The sequence below is a fragment of the Hypanus sabinus genome, chromosome 15, assembly GCF_030144855.1.
Source record: "Hypanus sabinus isolate sHypSab1 chromosome 15, sHypSab1.hap1, whole genome shotgun sequence".
Classification (NCBI taxonomy): Eukaryota; Metazoa; Chordata; class Chondrichthyes; order Myliobatiformes; family Dasyatidae; genus Hypanus; species Hypanus sabinus.
The window spans coordinates 17,939,842-17,955,177 of NC_082720.1; the positions used below are offsets into that span (position 1 = coordinate 17,939,842).

The window sequence follows — 15,336 nt, forward strand, 5'->3', positions numbered from 1 at the left end:
TAGCTGCTTATCCGTACTGGTTGTGGACTGTTGATGAGCAAGTCAAAGATCCAGTTGCAAAGGGAGGTGTTGAGTCCCAGCTCTAGGAACTTAAGAGATGAGTTTGCTTGGAATTATAGTGTTGAAAGGAGTCAGTAAACAATAGTAATGTAGGCGTTTTTGCCATCCGGATGCAAGGTATAAAGGCCGAAGGTCAGAGTTCTCATTGCAGCAAATCTCTGCCATGTTTTTACTAGTGGCTTCCTACTGGAGGTGGAGGATCTTCATTGGTTATTGTCATTACTGGCTTTGCCTGGTCCAGATCAGGCCTGATGAAAACAAAGAATGAATAAACAAACTGATTTTGATGACGAGCTTTAATCTGAACTAATTTTTTTAAGAGAAGTGCCTTTTGTGTTCAAAGTTAGAAACAATTGCTAGAGAGTGGTTTTCAAATAATTTTCAGAGGCAGCACCCTGTAAAAACACACAGACTCAGGTGCTTGTGTCAGCATCTATTTCTCTGCACAACAATGGAGCTTCTTCAAGGAAATGTGAAGATATGGCACAGATGGGCAAACACACTGAGGATGGTTCCAATCTAAGCAGAAGCTAACAAAATTGCTGGTAGCTGGTTGAGTGAGAGGTGTTCTGATTTGTAATTCCAAAACATAAAATCTAATCAAAATAAAAACATGCGAGAGCTGGGTATGACTTGTATACGTTCTTAGTTTTACTTTTAGTCAGACACGCACATATGACCTGGTGATATGACGTACCTGTATGCCATTCATGTATTTTTAAAAAAGCAGAGTACTTCAACAATATACATACAATATTGCTCAAATATTACTTAATACACAACAGAAGGCATCTTAGTGCATCAAAATGGCCATTTGTACCAAAGTTCCATGGGAAAAGTTCGAAAGACTTTCCTGATCCTCGCTTTCATATAATTTGCTTTTATTTCATCAGCAGCATTACCACAGTCAGTTGTGAGAGAATTCCTCAGTTGCATATGAGAGTGAATGACATCTCCATAGCCATCTCCAGGGAAGGTCCAAAGATGAAAGGGAAACAGTACAGTCCAATTTTCTCTCATGAACACTAAAACCTTGAACGAGTACAATGCTGAATTTAACAATGTTGATGGCAAGTTTATTTCACAACAACAGGTAATTTACGGATTGTTTTCATGTAAATTATTAGCTATTGAACTTGGGGACATGCCATCTGCCACAAAACAGAATCATTTCTTCCCCCAGATATACAAGACTAAACAAGAAGTGCTAAGCATTGTTCGTCTGCTCCTAGAGATAATGTATAGCATCATCCTGTCAGAGCTTTGCTGTCCAATTTGTCCTTGTACACATTATAAATCATACAGTCAAAGTGAAGCCTGTTCAGAGTAGGATAGAGCACAGGCCACTTATGTTACCATGAAAAGAACTTGTATTGCCAGGAGAATATCTTGATGCAGAACAAATATTCATACAGTATGTATGGCTCAGTTTCAAATGACTATCTCTTACTGTGCCATTATGAAATTCTTGAAACTATCACAAAATATGGATTCATACCTGACAGAGTCAAGGGCATTAAAAACAAGTGACTCACAGGCGCTAATGAATTTTGCAGGAACCCCTGCTTTTGTGCCAGAGGGAGTAATTTTGGCCCTTTCTGTAAATATTCTGTTTTACCATTCAATTTCAGTGAACCACATTTGATTTCAGTTGTTCAGATATTGGATAAGTAATCCAGAGTAATCTGGTCCAATAATCCAGAAACCTGAACACAAATTTTAACAGAACAGCTGTGGAATTTAAAATCAGTTAATAAACTGTAATGTGGAGTCACAATGACTATAAAAGCCCATTTAGCTCACTGATGCTCTTAGAAGCCTGCTTTATCTAGTTTGATGTGACTCCTCATCCATCCCACTGGTTGATGCTTATGTACCCTTTTGAACAAGCACAGCAAACCACTCACCTGCATCTTAATCGCTATGTTTAAACAGAGAAAGAATGAAACCAGACAGGCCATGTGTCATTGAACCTGTTCATGACCAAGTCTCTTCACAAAGCTTCTCACAAACAACTAAAAAGTCGTATCTGAATTGGGAAAGGTAAGACCATTAGGCATAGGAGCAGAATTAGGAAATTCGGCCATTGAGTCTGCTCCACAATTCAATGATGGCTGGTTTATTTTTCCTCAGAAACCCATTCTCCTCCCTTCTCCTTGTAACCTTTGACACCCTTACTAATCAAGAACCTATCAACCTCCACCTTAAGTATACCCAATGACTTGTCCTTCAGTCATCTGTGGCATTGAATCCCACAGATGAACCATCCTCCAGCTAAAGTCCCTCCTCATTGACATTCTAAAGGGATGTCCTTCTATTCTAAGGCTATGCCCTCTGGTCCTAGACTCTCTCACTATTGTAAACATTCTCTCCACATCCACTCTATCTATGCCTTTCAATATTCAATAGATTTTTATGAGATTCCACCTGTTCTAAACTCTAACAAATACAGGCCCTGAGTCAAACACTTCTCATATGTTAACCCTTTCATTCCCAATCACAATCCCTAGGTATATCCTGTTCCATTAGCAGGACTGACCTGCCACAAGGAGAGATACAGAAGAGAAGTAATAGTTTTGGGGTTCTCCACAGTGGTTCCAGTACCTGACCTTGTCCTCATCAATCTTCCTCTGTCAAAGGCATCTGCCCATGGTGGTATCAGTGCACAGTCCCCGTGGAGACAAAAACCTGTAAGATAAAGGCTGCTTGATCGGTATCCCATCCACCGGCTTAAACGTTGATTTCCATCTCCAAAGCATAATTCCTGCGATGTGTTTCACCTACAAAATACCCAAGTTGAACCTTGGATACTTCATTGCACTTTCCATCACCAGGAAGAACAAAGGCATGGGGGCATGGGAAGAACAAAAACATGGGAGTGTTACTACCTACAAGCTTCCCACGAAGTTACACACCACACTGACTTGGAAATATATCACTCTTTCTTTGCCATCGTTAGCTCCGCCCTTTACTAATCCTCACCAGCAGCAATTTAGGAGTAGCTCCATCATATGGTCCCCATAACCTTCTCAAGGGAAAGAGCTGAAAAATGAATGCTAATTTAATAGTACCACCTCCCTGAATCCAGCCTTTCCTTGCCTCTTCCAACCTGACTTCATCCAGTTCAAAGTTAATTTGTTCCAGTAATAAATGTAGAGTAATTTTTAATTGCACATTGAGGAGTACCAATAGTTGGTTCAGTATTCTCCTGATGCTGCCGTTCTGCTTTTTTTTTTTACCCTGCACACTTTTTATTTTCATTATATTAATGATATGTAATAATTTTTACTGTTAAATACATGTGTGATGAACAAGTGTAGACAAAGACTGCTTACCTGTAGCACCTAAATTCAGAGTCAGAATTGTTTTATATTTTAATGATAGAACATGGAATAGACCCTTTGTCCTTCATGCCGTGCTGTCCCAGCGACCTTCGACATGCCCGATTAACCCTATCTCATTATATATTCCAAAATCGGAAACAATCCAGCCCTAAGCATTTAGAATATGGGGTACTCAACCTGTTCAAGAAAAATGCAGGAAGACAGTAAGCAATTACCTCTTAATCAAGCCTGCCGGTTTGCCTACTGAGGCAGAACTAAACTTTCAGAAAGCTGGTAGTGGTGTTTCATTTTCATTTTAAAATCTTTTTATTATTGAAGATTAACAAAAAAGATACATTAAGACATTATGTCATTACATAAATAAGGAATTAAATTAGCAAATAACTGATTAACAAAGCTAAGCAATATATCAATAATAATAAGAGAAAATAAAGTGTTAAGAATATTTTTTGAAAGAAATAGTAAAAAAACCCTACTAACGGGAAAAAAAAGACAAAAAAAACCCATTGGTAGCACAACCCCGGAGCTATACATCATACAAGCTTCCATTTAAAAAAAACATCAATCCACCAACTCAAATCCATTTAAAGAAAAATCGGAAGGTGTTGTGAAGGAAATGAGAAAGGTTCTTTGGGTCTCAAGGCAAGAGCTCTGGACACACAGTTCTAACAATAAGGAGTTTATTTACAAGGGGAGAAAAAGCTTGGGAACAACACAAGAGGCTACAGTATTTGTACAAATGCGCTTAGAATAGAGGAGTGTGGGAAAAGTCGGGTCCGCAGTACAATACACAGGAAAACGGTGTGGGAACGGAGTACAGGTGCACATACAAGCAGGGGAAAAGTAACTACAATACTTGCCCCCCCCCCCCTTTGGCTATGGACAAGCACGGCTCTTTGCTAAAGGGACAACAATAAACGCTCCCACAACCCTATTCAATGCACATCTTACCTGGAGTGAAGCAGGGTGGTCCCTCGAGGATGGCAAAAGAGAGCAAGCCAAGCATATGTAGCTCCTTTTATAGGTCAGGGGGCCAACGGCTTGGTGCTAGACAGGTTAATCCTATTAAGATGGCCAATGGTTAAGTGTGCATTGATTAGTTGGGAGGGGCGAAATGTTGACTTGCAGGTGGTGTGACCTCCGACCAGGTGAGGGCAGTGTTGTCACGTGACAGGCACGGGTCTCTGGTCACAGAAGGAAACCATATTAATTAATTCAAATCAAGTGATAGTAGCGGGCAAATGAACCCCAACTTTTCTCATATGGTGTTACCCATATGCTTGCTATTGGTAGTAATATGGGAACATTTACAGTGCCAACAGAAATGAAGATGTAAGAGCCATCTGAAAGTCTCTTAATGATGGAAATGGTATTAATTTAGTTAATCTTCCAAAAGGATTTTGTTGAAATTAAGGGTGAAAAAAGGTGTAGCAACTATTCTAACAAATCAATGCCACTGTTGATGACCTGGTACAGGTTGTTAGTCTTGTATGACCCGCCCACCAATTGTTCCATTAAGTCCAAAGCTCCAAAAGTCAAAGTACTGTATTTGATCCCTTATTAGCATCTCTCAAAACATGCAACCGAGAGGCAATCCAATTAAGCGTAATTAAGCAATCAACAAATGATACGATATCTCTCGGCCCCCAGCACTAAACTAAACTGTTCTCCCACTATGATCTCCTGCTCTTTTTATATACCTATATCAAAGATTGTTAAATAAACTAAGATTCACCAAAATCTAAGGTAGGAATAACAAACAGGTTAACAGACAACAACTAAGAATTATTACAGAAATAATATTGGACAAAAAAGAGAGGGTGTGATGAATAATGGAAATTTCATTTCTGATATTTCCGCTGTTTCTATTATCCAGTCTATATGAATCTGAATATAAGATATAGCAGTGAGGATAGTGGATGTATCAATAAATTAAATCTGTTATACAACCAAATAATATCACCAGTCAAGTTTATTGTCATTTAACTATATACATGTATACTGTCAAATGAGACAATGTTTCTCCAAATCAGGGTGTAAAGCATAGTAGTACACATAACACATAATGACTTGGGAATCTACAGATGAATTATGCATAAATAAACAAAGTAAAGTGCATAAATTAAACATTGTAGGGTACAGAGCAGATTAACGGGTAACACTTTAATGCAATGTGGCAGGGAGGTCAGAAGCCTAATCAGAATCAGGTTTATTATTAGCGGCTTATGTCGTGAAATTTGTTAGCTCAGCGCAGCAGCAGTTTAATGCAGTTCATAATATAGAAGAAGAGGAAAAAATAATAAATACATAAATAAGTAAATCAATTACAGTAAACTTACGTTGAATACTTTAAAAAATCAGGCAAAAACAGAAATAATTGTGTATTAAAAAAGTGAGATAGTGTTCATGGGTTCAATGTCCATTTAGGAATTGGATGGCAGAGGGGAAGAAGCTGTTCCTGAATCGCTGAGTGTGTGCCTTCAGACTTCTGTACCTCCTATTTGATAGTAACAGTAAGAAAAGGACATGCCCTGGTATTGGAGGTCCTTAATAATAGACGCTACTTTTCTGAGACACCGCTCCTTGAAGATGTCCTTGGTACTTCGTTGGCTCAATAGAGCAGACTAAATTTACGACCCTCTGCAGCTTCTTTCGGTCCTGTGCAGTAGCCCCTCCCCCTTCCATACCAGACAGTGCTACAGCCAGTCAGAATGCTCTAGATGGTACATCTATAGAAGTTTTTGAGTGTTCTTGTTGACATACCAAATTCCTTTAAATTGCTAATGAATTATAGTCACTGTCCTGCCTTCTTTATAGTTGCATTTGATATGTTGGGACCAGGTTAGATCCTCAGAGATCTTGACACCCAGGAACTTGAAACTGCTCACTCTCTCCACTTCTGATCCCTCTATGAGGATTGGTATGTGTTCACTCGTCATACCCTTCCTGAAGTCCACAATTAGCTCTTTCGTCTTACTGACGTTGAGTGCCAGGTTGTTGCTGCGGCAGCACTCCACTAGTTGGCATATCTCACTCCTGTACACCCTCTCGTCACCTTCTGAGATTCTACCAACAATGGTTGTATCATTAGCAAATTTATAGATGCTATTTGAGCTATACCTAGCCACACAATCATGGGTATATAGAGAGTAGAGCAGTGGGCTAAGCACACCCTCTGAGGTGTGCCAGTGTTGATCGTCAGCGAGGAGGATAGGGTCAGGAGAAGTAGAGTCTCTGTGGATAGAACTGAGGAACAGTAAGGGCAAAAGGACCCAAATGGGTGTTGTCTACAGGCCACCAAACAGTAGCATGGATATTGGGTGCAAGTTGAATAGGGAGTTAACATTGGCATGTGGCAAAGGTAATGTCGCAGTAGTTATGGGGAATTTCAACATGCAGGTGAACTGGGAGAATCAGGTTGGTGCTGGACCCCAGGATAGGGAGTTTGTAGAGTGCCTACGGGATGCATTCTTGGAACAGCTTGTACAAGAGCCGACCAGGGACAAGGCTATTCTGGATTTAGTGTTATGTAATGAACAGGATTTGATAAGCGATCTTGCAGTAAAGGAACCATTAGGAGGTAGTGATCATAATATGATAAGTTTTTATCTGCAATTTGAGAAGGATAAGGGCAGCTCGGAGGTGTCAGTGTTGCAGTTGAACAGGGGAAACTATGGAGCCATGGGGGAGGAGCTGGCCAAAGTTGACTGGATGGATAGCCTAGCAGAAAAGACAGTGGAACAGCAATGGCAGGTATTCTTGGGAATAATGCACAAGGTGCAAAATCAGTTCATCCCCCAGAGAAGGAAGGATTCAAAGGGGCGAAAGGGGCCACAGTGATTGACAAAGGAAGTCAGAGATTGCATAGTATTAAAAAAAAGGAACTATGACAGAGCTAAGGTGAGTGGGAAGTTTTTAAGGAACAACAGAACTTAACTAAAAAGACAATACGGGGAGAAAAAAATGAGGTACGAACGCAAGCAGGCCAGATCTATAAAGGAAGATAGCAAAAGCTTTTTTATGTATGTGAAGAGAAAGAAGATAGTTAAGAACAATGTTGGGCCCTTGAAGAATGAATTGGGTGGAATTGTTATGGGAAATAGAGAAATGGCAGAAGAATTTAATGAGTACTTTAGATCTGTTTTTACTAAGGAAGACACAAGCAATCTCCCAGATGTATGGATGGGCCAAGGATATAGGGTAACAGAGGAAATGAAACAGATTGACCTTAGGAAGGAAATGGTGATGAGAAGACTGATGTGACTGAAGGCTGACAATTCCCCAGGTCCGGATGGTCTGCATCCTAGGGTACTAAAGGAGGTGGCCCTGGAAATTGCGGATGCACTGGTAATCATTTTCCAATGTTCCTTAGATTCAGGATCAGTTCCTGAGGATTGGAGAATGGCTAATGTTATCCCACTTTTTAAGAAAGGAGGAAGGGAGAAAACAGAGAACTGTCGACCTGTCAGCCTGACATTGGTGGTGGGGAAGATGCTAGAGTCCATTATTAAGGATGAAATAGTGGCATATCGAGATAGCAGTGATAGGATTGGGCTGAGCCAGCATGGATTTACCAAGGGTAAATCATGCTTGACTAATCTGCTGGAGTTTTTCGAGGATGTAACCAGGAAGTTAGACGGGGGAGATCCAGTGAATGTAGTGTATCTCGATTTTCAGAAGGCATTTGATAAGGTCCCACATAGGAGATTGGTGGGTAAAATCAAAGCTCAGGGCATCAGGGGGAAGACATTGACATGGATAGAAAACTGGTTGGCAGATAGAAAGCAAAGGGTAGCAGTGAATGGGTGTTTCTCGGAATGGCAGGTGGTGACTAGTGGGGTGCCACAGGGCTCGGTATTGGGACCACAGCTGTTTACAATTTACGTCAACGATTTGGATGAAGGCATTGAAAATAACATCAGCAAATTTGCTGATGATACTAAGCTGGGTGGCAGTGTGACATGTGATGAGGATGTTAGGAGAATTCAGGGTGACTTGGATAGGCTGGGTGAGTGGGCAGATACTTGGCAGATGGTGTTTAATGTGACTAAGTGTGAAGTTATCCACTTTGGGAGTAAGAACAGGAAGGCAGATTATTATCTGAATGGTGTAGAGTTAGATAAGGGGGAAATACAAAGAGATCTAGGAGTCCTTGTTCATCAGACAGTGAAGGTGAATGAGCAAGTGCAGCAGGCAGTGAAGAAGGCTAATGGAATGTTGGCCTTTATTACAAAGGGAATTGAGTACAAGAGCAAGGAAATCCTCTTGCATTTGTACAGAGCTCTGGTGAGACCACACCTGGAGTATTGTGTACAGTTTTGGTCTCCAGGGTTAAGGAAGGACATCCTGGCTGTAGAGGAAGTGCAGCATAGATTCATGAGGTTAATTCCTGGGATGTCTGGACTGTCTTGCGCAGAGAGGTTAGAGAGACTGGGCTTGTGCATGCTGGAATTAAGGAGATTGAGAGGGGATCTGATTGAAACATATAAGATTATTAAGGGATTGGACAAGATAGAGGCAGGAAATATGTTCCAGATGCTGGGAGAGTCCAGTACCAGAGGGCATGGTTTGAGAATAAGGGGTAGGTCATTTAGGACAGATTTAAGGAAAAACTTCTTCTCCCAGAGAGTTGTGGGGGTCTGGAATGCACTGCCTCAGAAGATAGTAGAGGCCAATTCTCTGGATGCTTTCAAGAAGGAGCTAGATAGGTATCTTATGGATATGGGAATCAAGGGATATGGGGACAAGGCAGGAACCGGGTATTGATAGTAGTTGATCAGCCATGATCTCCAAATGGCAGTGCAGGCTCGAAGGGCCGAATGGTCTACTTCTGCACCTATTGTCTATTGTCTATTGTTATCACTAACCCACACAGATTGTGGTCTTCCGGTTAGGAAGTCGAGGATCTAGTTGCAGAGGGAGGTACAGAGGCCCAGGTTCTGCATCTTCTCAATCAGGATTATGGGAATGATGGTGTTAAATGCTGAGCTATAGTCGATGAACAGCATCCTGACGTAGGTGTTTGTGCTGTCCAGGTGCACTAAGGCCGTGTTAAGAGCCACTGAGATTGCGTCTGCCATTGACCTATTGTGGCGATAGGCAAATTGCAATGGTTCCAGGTCCTTGCTGAGGCAGGAGTTCAGTCAAGTCATGACCAACCTCTCAAAGCATTTCATTACTGTTGATGTGAGTGCTACGGGGTGATAGTCATTAAGGCAGCCAACGTTACTCTTCTTAGGCACTGGTATAATTGTTGCCTTTTTGGAGCAAGTGGGAACATCTGCCCTTAGCAGTGAGAGGTTGAAAAAGTCCTTGAATACTCTCACAAGTTGATTGGCACACATTTTCACAGCCTTACCAGGTACTCTGTTGGGTCATTCCACCTTGCGAGGGTTCACCCTCTTTAAAGACAGCCTAACATTGGCCTCTGAGACAGAGATCACAGGGTCACCGGGTGCAACAGGGATCTTCACAGCTGTAGTTATATTCTCCCTTTCAAAACGTGCATAGAAGGCGTTGAGTTCATCTGGTAGTGAAACATCACTGCCATTCATGCTTTTGGGTTTTGCTTTGTAGGAAGTAATGTGTAGCAAACCCTGCCAGAGTTGTTGTACATCTGACCTCGCCTCCAACCTCTTTTGAAATTGTCTCTTTGCCCTTGAGATAGCCTTCTGCAGATCATACCTGGTTTACTGGTACAGGCCTGTGTCGCCAGACTTGAATGCCACAGATCTAGCCTTCAGCAAATTATGTTCCTCCTGCATTGAGAATGTACAGTAAATCTTTGTAGGCACACACTCATCCACACAGGTTTTAATGAAGTCGGTAACAACTGCAGCATACTCATCCAGGTTCGAAGATGAATCCCTGAATACAGTCTAGTCCACTGATTCAAAGCAGTACTGCAGGGGCTCCTGTGCTTCCCTTGTCCAAACCTTCTTGGCCCTCACTACTGGTGCTGCAGTCTTCAGTCTCTGCCTATACTCAGGGAGTAGAAGTACAGCCAGGAAATCAGACTTCCTGAAGTGAGGGCATGGGATAGCACGGTAGGGAAGAAACTCTTTCCCACCCTGACTGTTGTTGTTCTTATACATCGGAGTCTCCTCCCTTATGGTAGAAAGTCAAGGAGGACGCTGGAAGGATAGGTGCGATCCTTGACAATACTAAGTAGAAAATACTAAAGAGAAAAGAAAGGTTAATATAATTCTAAATCTAAACTAATGTAAAGTGGTCAAAATATGTCAAAGATGTAGCAATAAATTAAATCTTAAGAAGAGTGACCAATTATTGCAGTTCATGTTTACTTTTTCCATTACTCATTCACATCCTCAATGTCATGTGTGGATTGATCACAAGAGGGCATTACATTCTCAGAGTGAGCTGAGATCTTTTCTCTTGAAGTTGCCCTTGAATTAATTAACTCCGCTGCATGGTAAATTTAAAACGAGAGCAGAAGAGGGAAGAGAGAGGCTCCAAAGAAGAACAAAAAGACTCTGTATAACTTTTTAATTTTTTTTGCTAATAAGAAAATAATTTCAGTGATTCAGCTCATGCCACAAAGAAGTAGAACAATATTAAGTTTTTCTTTATAAGCAGTGTTTTTGTGTGTAAGTTTTGCCAGCCTGTATGGGGTGCTATATGTCTTACCGAAGGGACCAGTAGCAACCCTCTCCCAGGTCTGAGATAAAATTCTAATGCTCACAATTTTTTTTCTGCTGTACTCCTGTCGTCCTGTGGTGAACTACGTATACCTGTCTGGACACGCCCCCTGCTGACTGCTCCTATGGCTCCTCCCACGGACCGAGGTATAAAGGCGATCAAGGCCTGAGCCCGGCCTCTCTGTCTCCAGGATGTAGTATGGTGGTCAACCACTGCTTGTTCCTTCTTCCAGTCAATAAAAGCCGATATCTCGCCTTCACGTCTCAGAGAGTGTTATTGATGGTGCATCACATCCCATACGAAGTAGTTAATTTTCTATTGACATATGTTTTCCATTGAACCCTCCAGTAATTTACCCAAGTGCTTACTCATTACACTGAGTATAGGGAGGCTGTTTACCCATAGGGTGTCATGACTGAGTACAATCCTGTTCAAGCCTAATGTCTGGATGCTGACTTCCAGCAGGCTTTAATGGTTACCACTGAGGGGTGGAAACTCCGACTGATTTTGCTTGTACTAAGCACTACTGAAGCCAGTTGTAACATGATCCATTTGGCATCAGCCAACATATCATAAATCTGGGAATGAATAGGGAAATATCTGTCACTGCTGAGTATCAGCTTCAGTATCCTGTTGGTGAAGTGGGCTGTCGTTTACCGATATATTACCCCAATAGTTAGGTCTTGCCATTAGTATAGTTTTCTGAACATTGTGAAGTTGAAAATCCCTGTTTCTTGCCAAAACATGATTTTTAGATATTGTTTGGAATTCTCTACTGTGAAATATATTTGTGTGGGGTAGGATTTGGGTGTGATTTTTTTTTGTGGAACTGGATTGCTCCTAATACCTATATATTCACACTCAGGCAAAGAAGGAAAAGCCTATAGATTAACTGAGCAATACAGCATGGATACCAGCCCTTCAGCCCATCTAGTCCATACTGACCACTGCGCCCACCCAGCCAGTCCTTGAAAACCAGTCACTGAATGCAGAATGAGCCATGTCTGATTATTGAGCTGGTGAGGACAGCCAGAATTTGGGACGAATGAGTAGAAAGTCATACTCGTGGTGATACCTTATGTTCACCTTAAATTCCTCCAACTTGATGGCATGAATATCAATTTTTCATTCTGGAGAACAAATTTCCTCTTCCCCCCCACCTCTATTCCCCACTCTGACCTTATTCTCACCTGCCTGTTACTTCCCTGGGTCCCCCACTTCCTTCCTTTCTCCTACTGTCCATTTTCCCTTCTTCTCCAGCCCTCTCCAGACCTTTCCCACCCACCTGGCTTCACCTATCACCTTCCTGCCTCCCCCCACCTTTTTATCCTGGCACCTTCCCCCTTCCCTTGCACTCCTGAAGAAGGATCTGGAAGGGCCCGAAATGACAACTGTTTACTCTTTTCCATAGATGCTGCCTGACCTGCTGAGTTCCTCCGGCATTTTGTGTGTGTTGCTTGGGATTTCCCGCATCTGCAGACTTTCTTGTGCAAGTGGCGATGGCATGTTATACTGCTAGTGACACGGATCTGTGGGAGTCTGTATGATTGCTGACTTTTGTCAGTGTCGAGTGGTAGGCACGGTGGGTTCAGAAAGGGGCCACTCCTGTTATCATGTCTGTTTTGGCTTCTTGTTAGAGCAAATGAAAACAACTCCCTGTGTCCTGCTTCATTCCCATAGCCCTGAATTTCCTTTGTAACAATATTTATCCTATTTTGTTTTAAATAGAAAATCCACTTTGCTTCAGCTGTTCCCTGTAACAAAATATTTCCCGGTCTCTAAATACACAGAAAGAAGAGACAAAGGTGGGGGGGGGGGGGGGTGGTATGTTTTATTCAAACAACTCTCCCATCTCTCCCATGTTACATTAAAATTAAACTGTACTTTAAAATATTGATTGACATTTAAATATGGACGAAACATTTAGCAGAAATTCAGCGGTATAGCATAACATAATAGTTAATTTTGTAAAAAGCCAATATTCACTAAAGAATTGCAATGATTTTAAACCAACATGCTCAGTCAGGACCTCTTCCCCTTTTTAACAAAACACTTAAGCAAAGCAGGAATGTGTTAGCTGTGAAATCCCATCAGCATGCTGGGAAGGCTAAAGCTGAAACTGCTGCCCGTAATAATCGCCGCGAGGCCTGGGAACAAGTTGCCAGCTATGGGTGGCAATTACTTAACCCACCACTGACACATTCCACATAACCTACTCAGTCATATCAAATAAGGATGAATGGGGTTTGAGTGGGAACACTGGCATTCTATGCAGAATTCAAGTGTGGCACAATGTAACTTACAGCAAAATGTTTATTTAAAAGCTCCCAGGAGCTCTCCATGTGGCTGATTGTGTTTATCCAGAGCCAGGAAAGTCTCTCAACTCAGCCCCAGTCTGATTTCAGCAAGGGCAGTGAAACTGTCTCGACAGCTGAACTCAGTTAATCAGGAGAAAGAGCACTTACATTTCACACTCCCTGCTTACTTCTAGTGAATATGCTTGTGGACATTGGGTAAAGATTATTTTTGCTGTGATGATTCCGGAGGTTGAAGATACAGTTCTGCTTCTCGAACTGCCAGATGTTGATACTTCAGAATAGAGTGCAACAAGCAAAATGACACTTCTGGGATCACAGAGTGCAGGAGTCTGTTTGAGCTATTTGACATTTTAGCTAGTATAACTCGCATTCATAAACCTTAGTATCCAAAGATAACAGATAACACAGCAAAAACTGAAAACAACCCTAAAGGTCAGGTTCAGAAATTTGGTTGCATAATGTACGCAAGGTTTATAGACTAGGTGAGCATATTGGAGAGTTAAAGAAGTTTAGAGAAGGAATTGTGCTTGAGGCATAGATAGTCATTGTTGTGGGGAAGGGTGCAAGAGGCCCGGAATGGTGTGTTAGATCTCTTGTTTATTTTCTGATGTTTCCGGTTCTTCCAGTAGTCAGGAATGACAAGCAGTATTAATTTCAGTTTATTTTAAAGTACAAACATGCAAGTACTAAGCAAGCTATAAAAGAGGTGAGAAACGATGCTAAGGGGTGTATCGATGCAAAGGCAAAATAAATAATGCAGCCAAGGTGGCAGCTATCACTTTTATAGCTAAAATAAGGGAAATTCCTTAGACAGTGATGAATTAATGAAACGGCTACTTAATTCAATTACATCATGTGCAGAATATGCCAATAAAAAATGAGAAAGTGATAAACTGTTAGATTAGCTGCTGTACCACTTTCTGCCAGTGAGTGTGAAAAAATACACAAGTTTGTGAAAAAAGTGCAAATCTTGTTAAAGGCATTATTGAAAAAAAGGTGGCTTCCAACAGGTGGAACGAGAAGTTTCAGGATAGTTGAAGTGCGGGAGGGTACAGATATTACTTCTCATCTTCTAAAGTAATTATATATTTTGTTATACATTAAAAAGCTAACAATATTCTTTTAACTGGCTAGCATACAGACGGTTTTTCTCACCAAACGGAAAAGAAGATATTCAGAGTTCAGAATTCAGCTACTTGGATGTGAACACTCAGCTTTACTGTTCAGACAAGTTTATTCCTTCTGACTGGGCCTTTGTGCGATGTCTTGCAGGCTATGCTTCACAAGTGGGTGCCAACCAAGGACCACTTTCTAGGATGTAGATTGTGTACACAAAAACTCTTGTATCAACTCCACCCTCCCCCGCCCATAGACAGTCAGCGTCCTAAGAAATGACAATGATACAGTTATAGCATGATTGTTATCCTTGCTGGATAAGTTGAGTTAATGTGGCGTCTAGAGGCTTCAAACTTCAAGATATTAAAAAAGACACATTTTGCTCAGTATCAAGGATCTTGATTGCTTGTCCTAATTTTCCTAGTTTCCCAATGAGGACTTATCAAAGGAAACCCTTAGAGGTGCAAGAGACAGCAGATGCTATCACCTAGATTAGAGCAACAAGCAAACTGCTGGAGTAAATCATCAGGGAGCATCGTCCACATTTTGGCTTGGAACCCTGACTCAGATTTGAAACTTCAACTTTGTTTCTTATTTCACAGATGCTTCCTGACCTTTTGAACACTTAACTGTTTTTATCTCAGACTGTTAATGTCTGAAGAAGATTACACTGAAAGGGAAGGGTGATATTTTACTGTTCCTTTCATCTGTGCTCCAGGCGTTTCTTGACCTCCTAGTTTCATTTAATTTCCAGCATTGAAATCATGCATCCTTCTCAAATATTGCTGTCAAATGAATTAAGTTTATTGCCAGTAAAGGTGTTTATGATTTCATTAAAA

The 15,336-nt window shown here is 41.3% G+C and overlaps 1 long non-coding RNA gene across 1 annotated transcript; it reads right to left on the reverse strand.

The window, feature by feature from the left end:
* Positions 1-322: 322 nt before the first annotated feature.
* On the reverse strand, positions 323-11,312 carry LOC132405331 (uncharacterized). The gene is made up of 4 exons (XR_009515821.1): positions 11,052-11,312; positions 4,356-4,588; positions 3,396-3,581; positions 323-2,748 (listed from the first exon to the last, which is right to left on the reverse strand). It is a non-coding gene; the product is annotated as an uncharacterized LOC132405331 (long non-coding RNA).
* Positions 11,313-15,336: the final 4,024 nt, after the last annotated feature.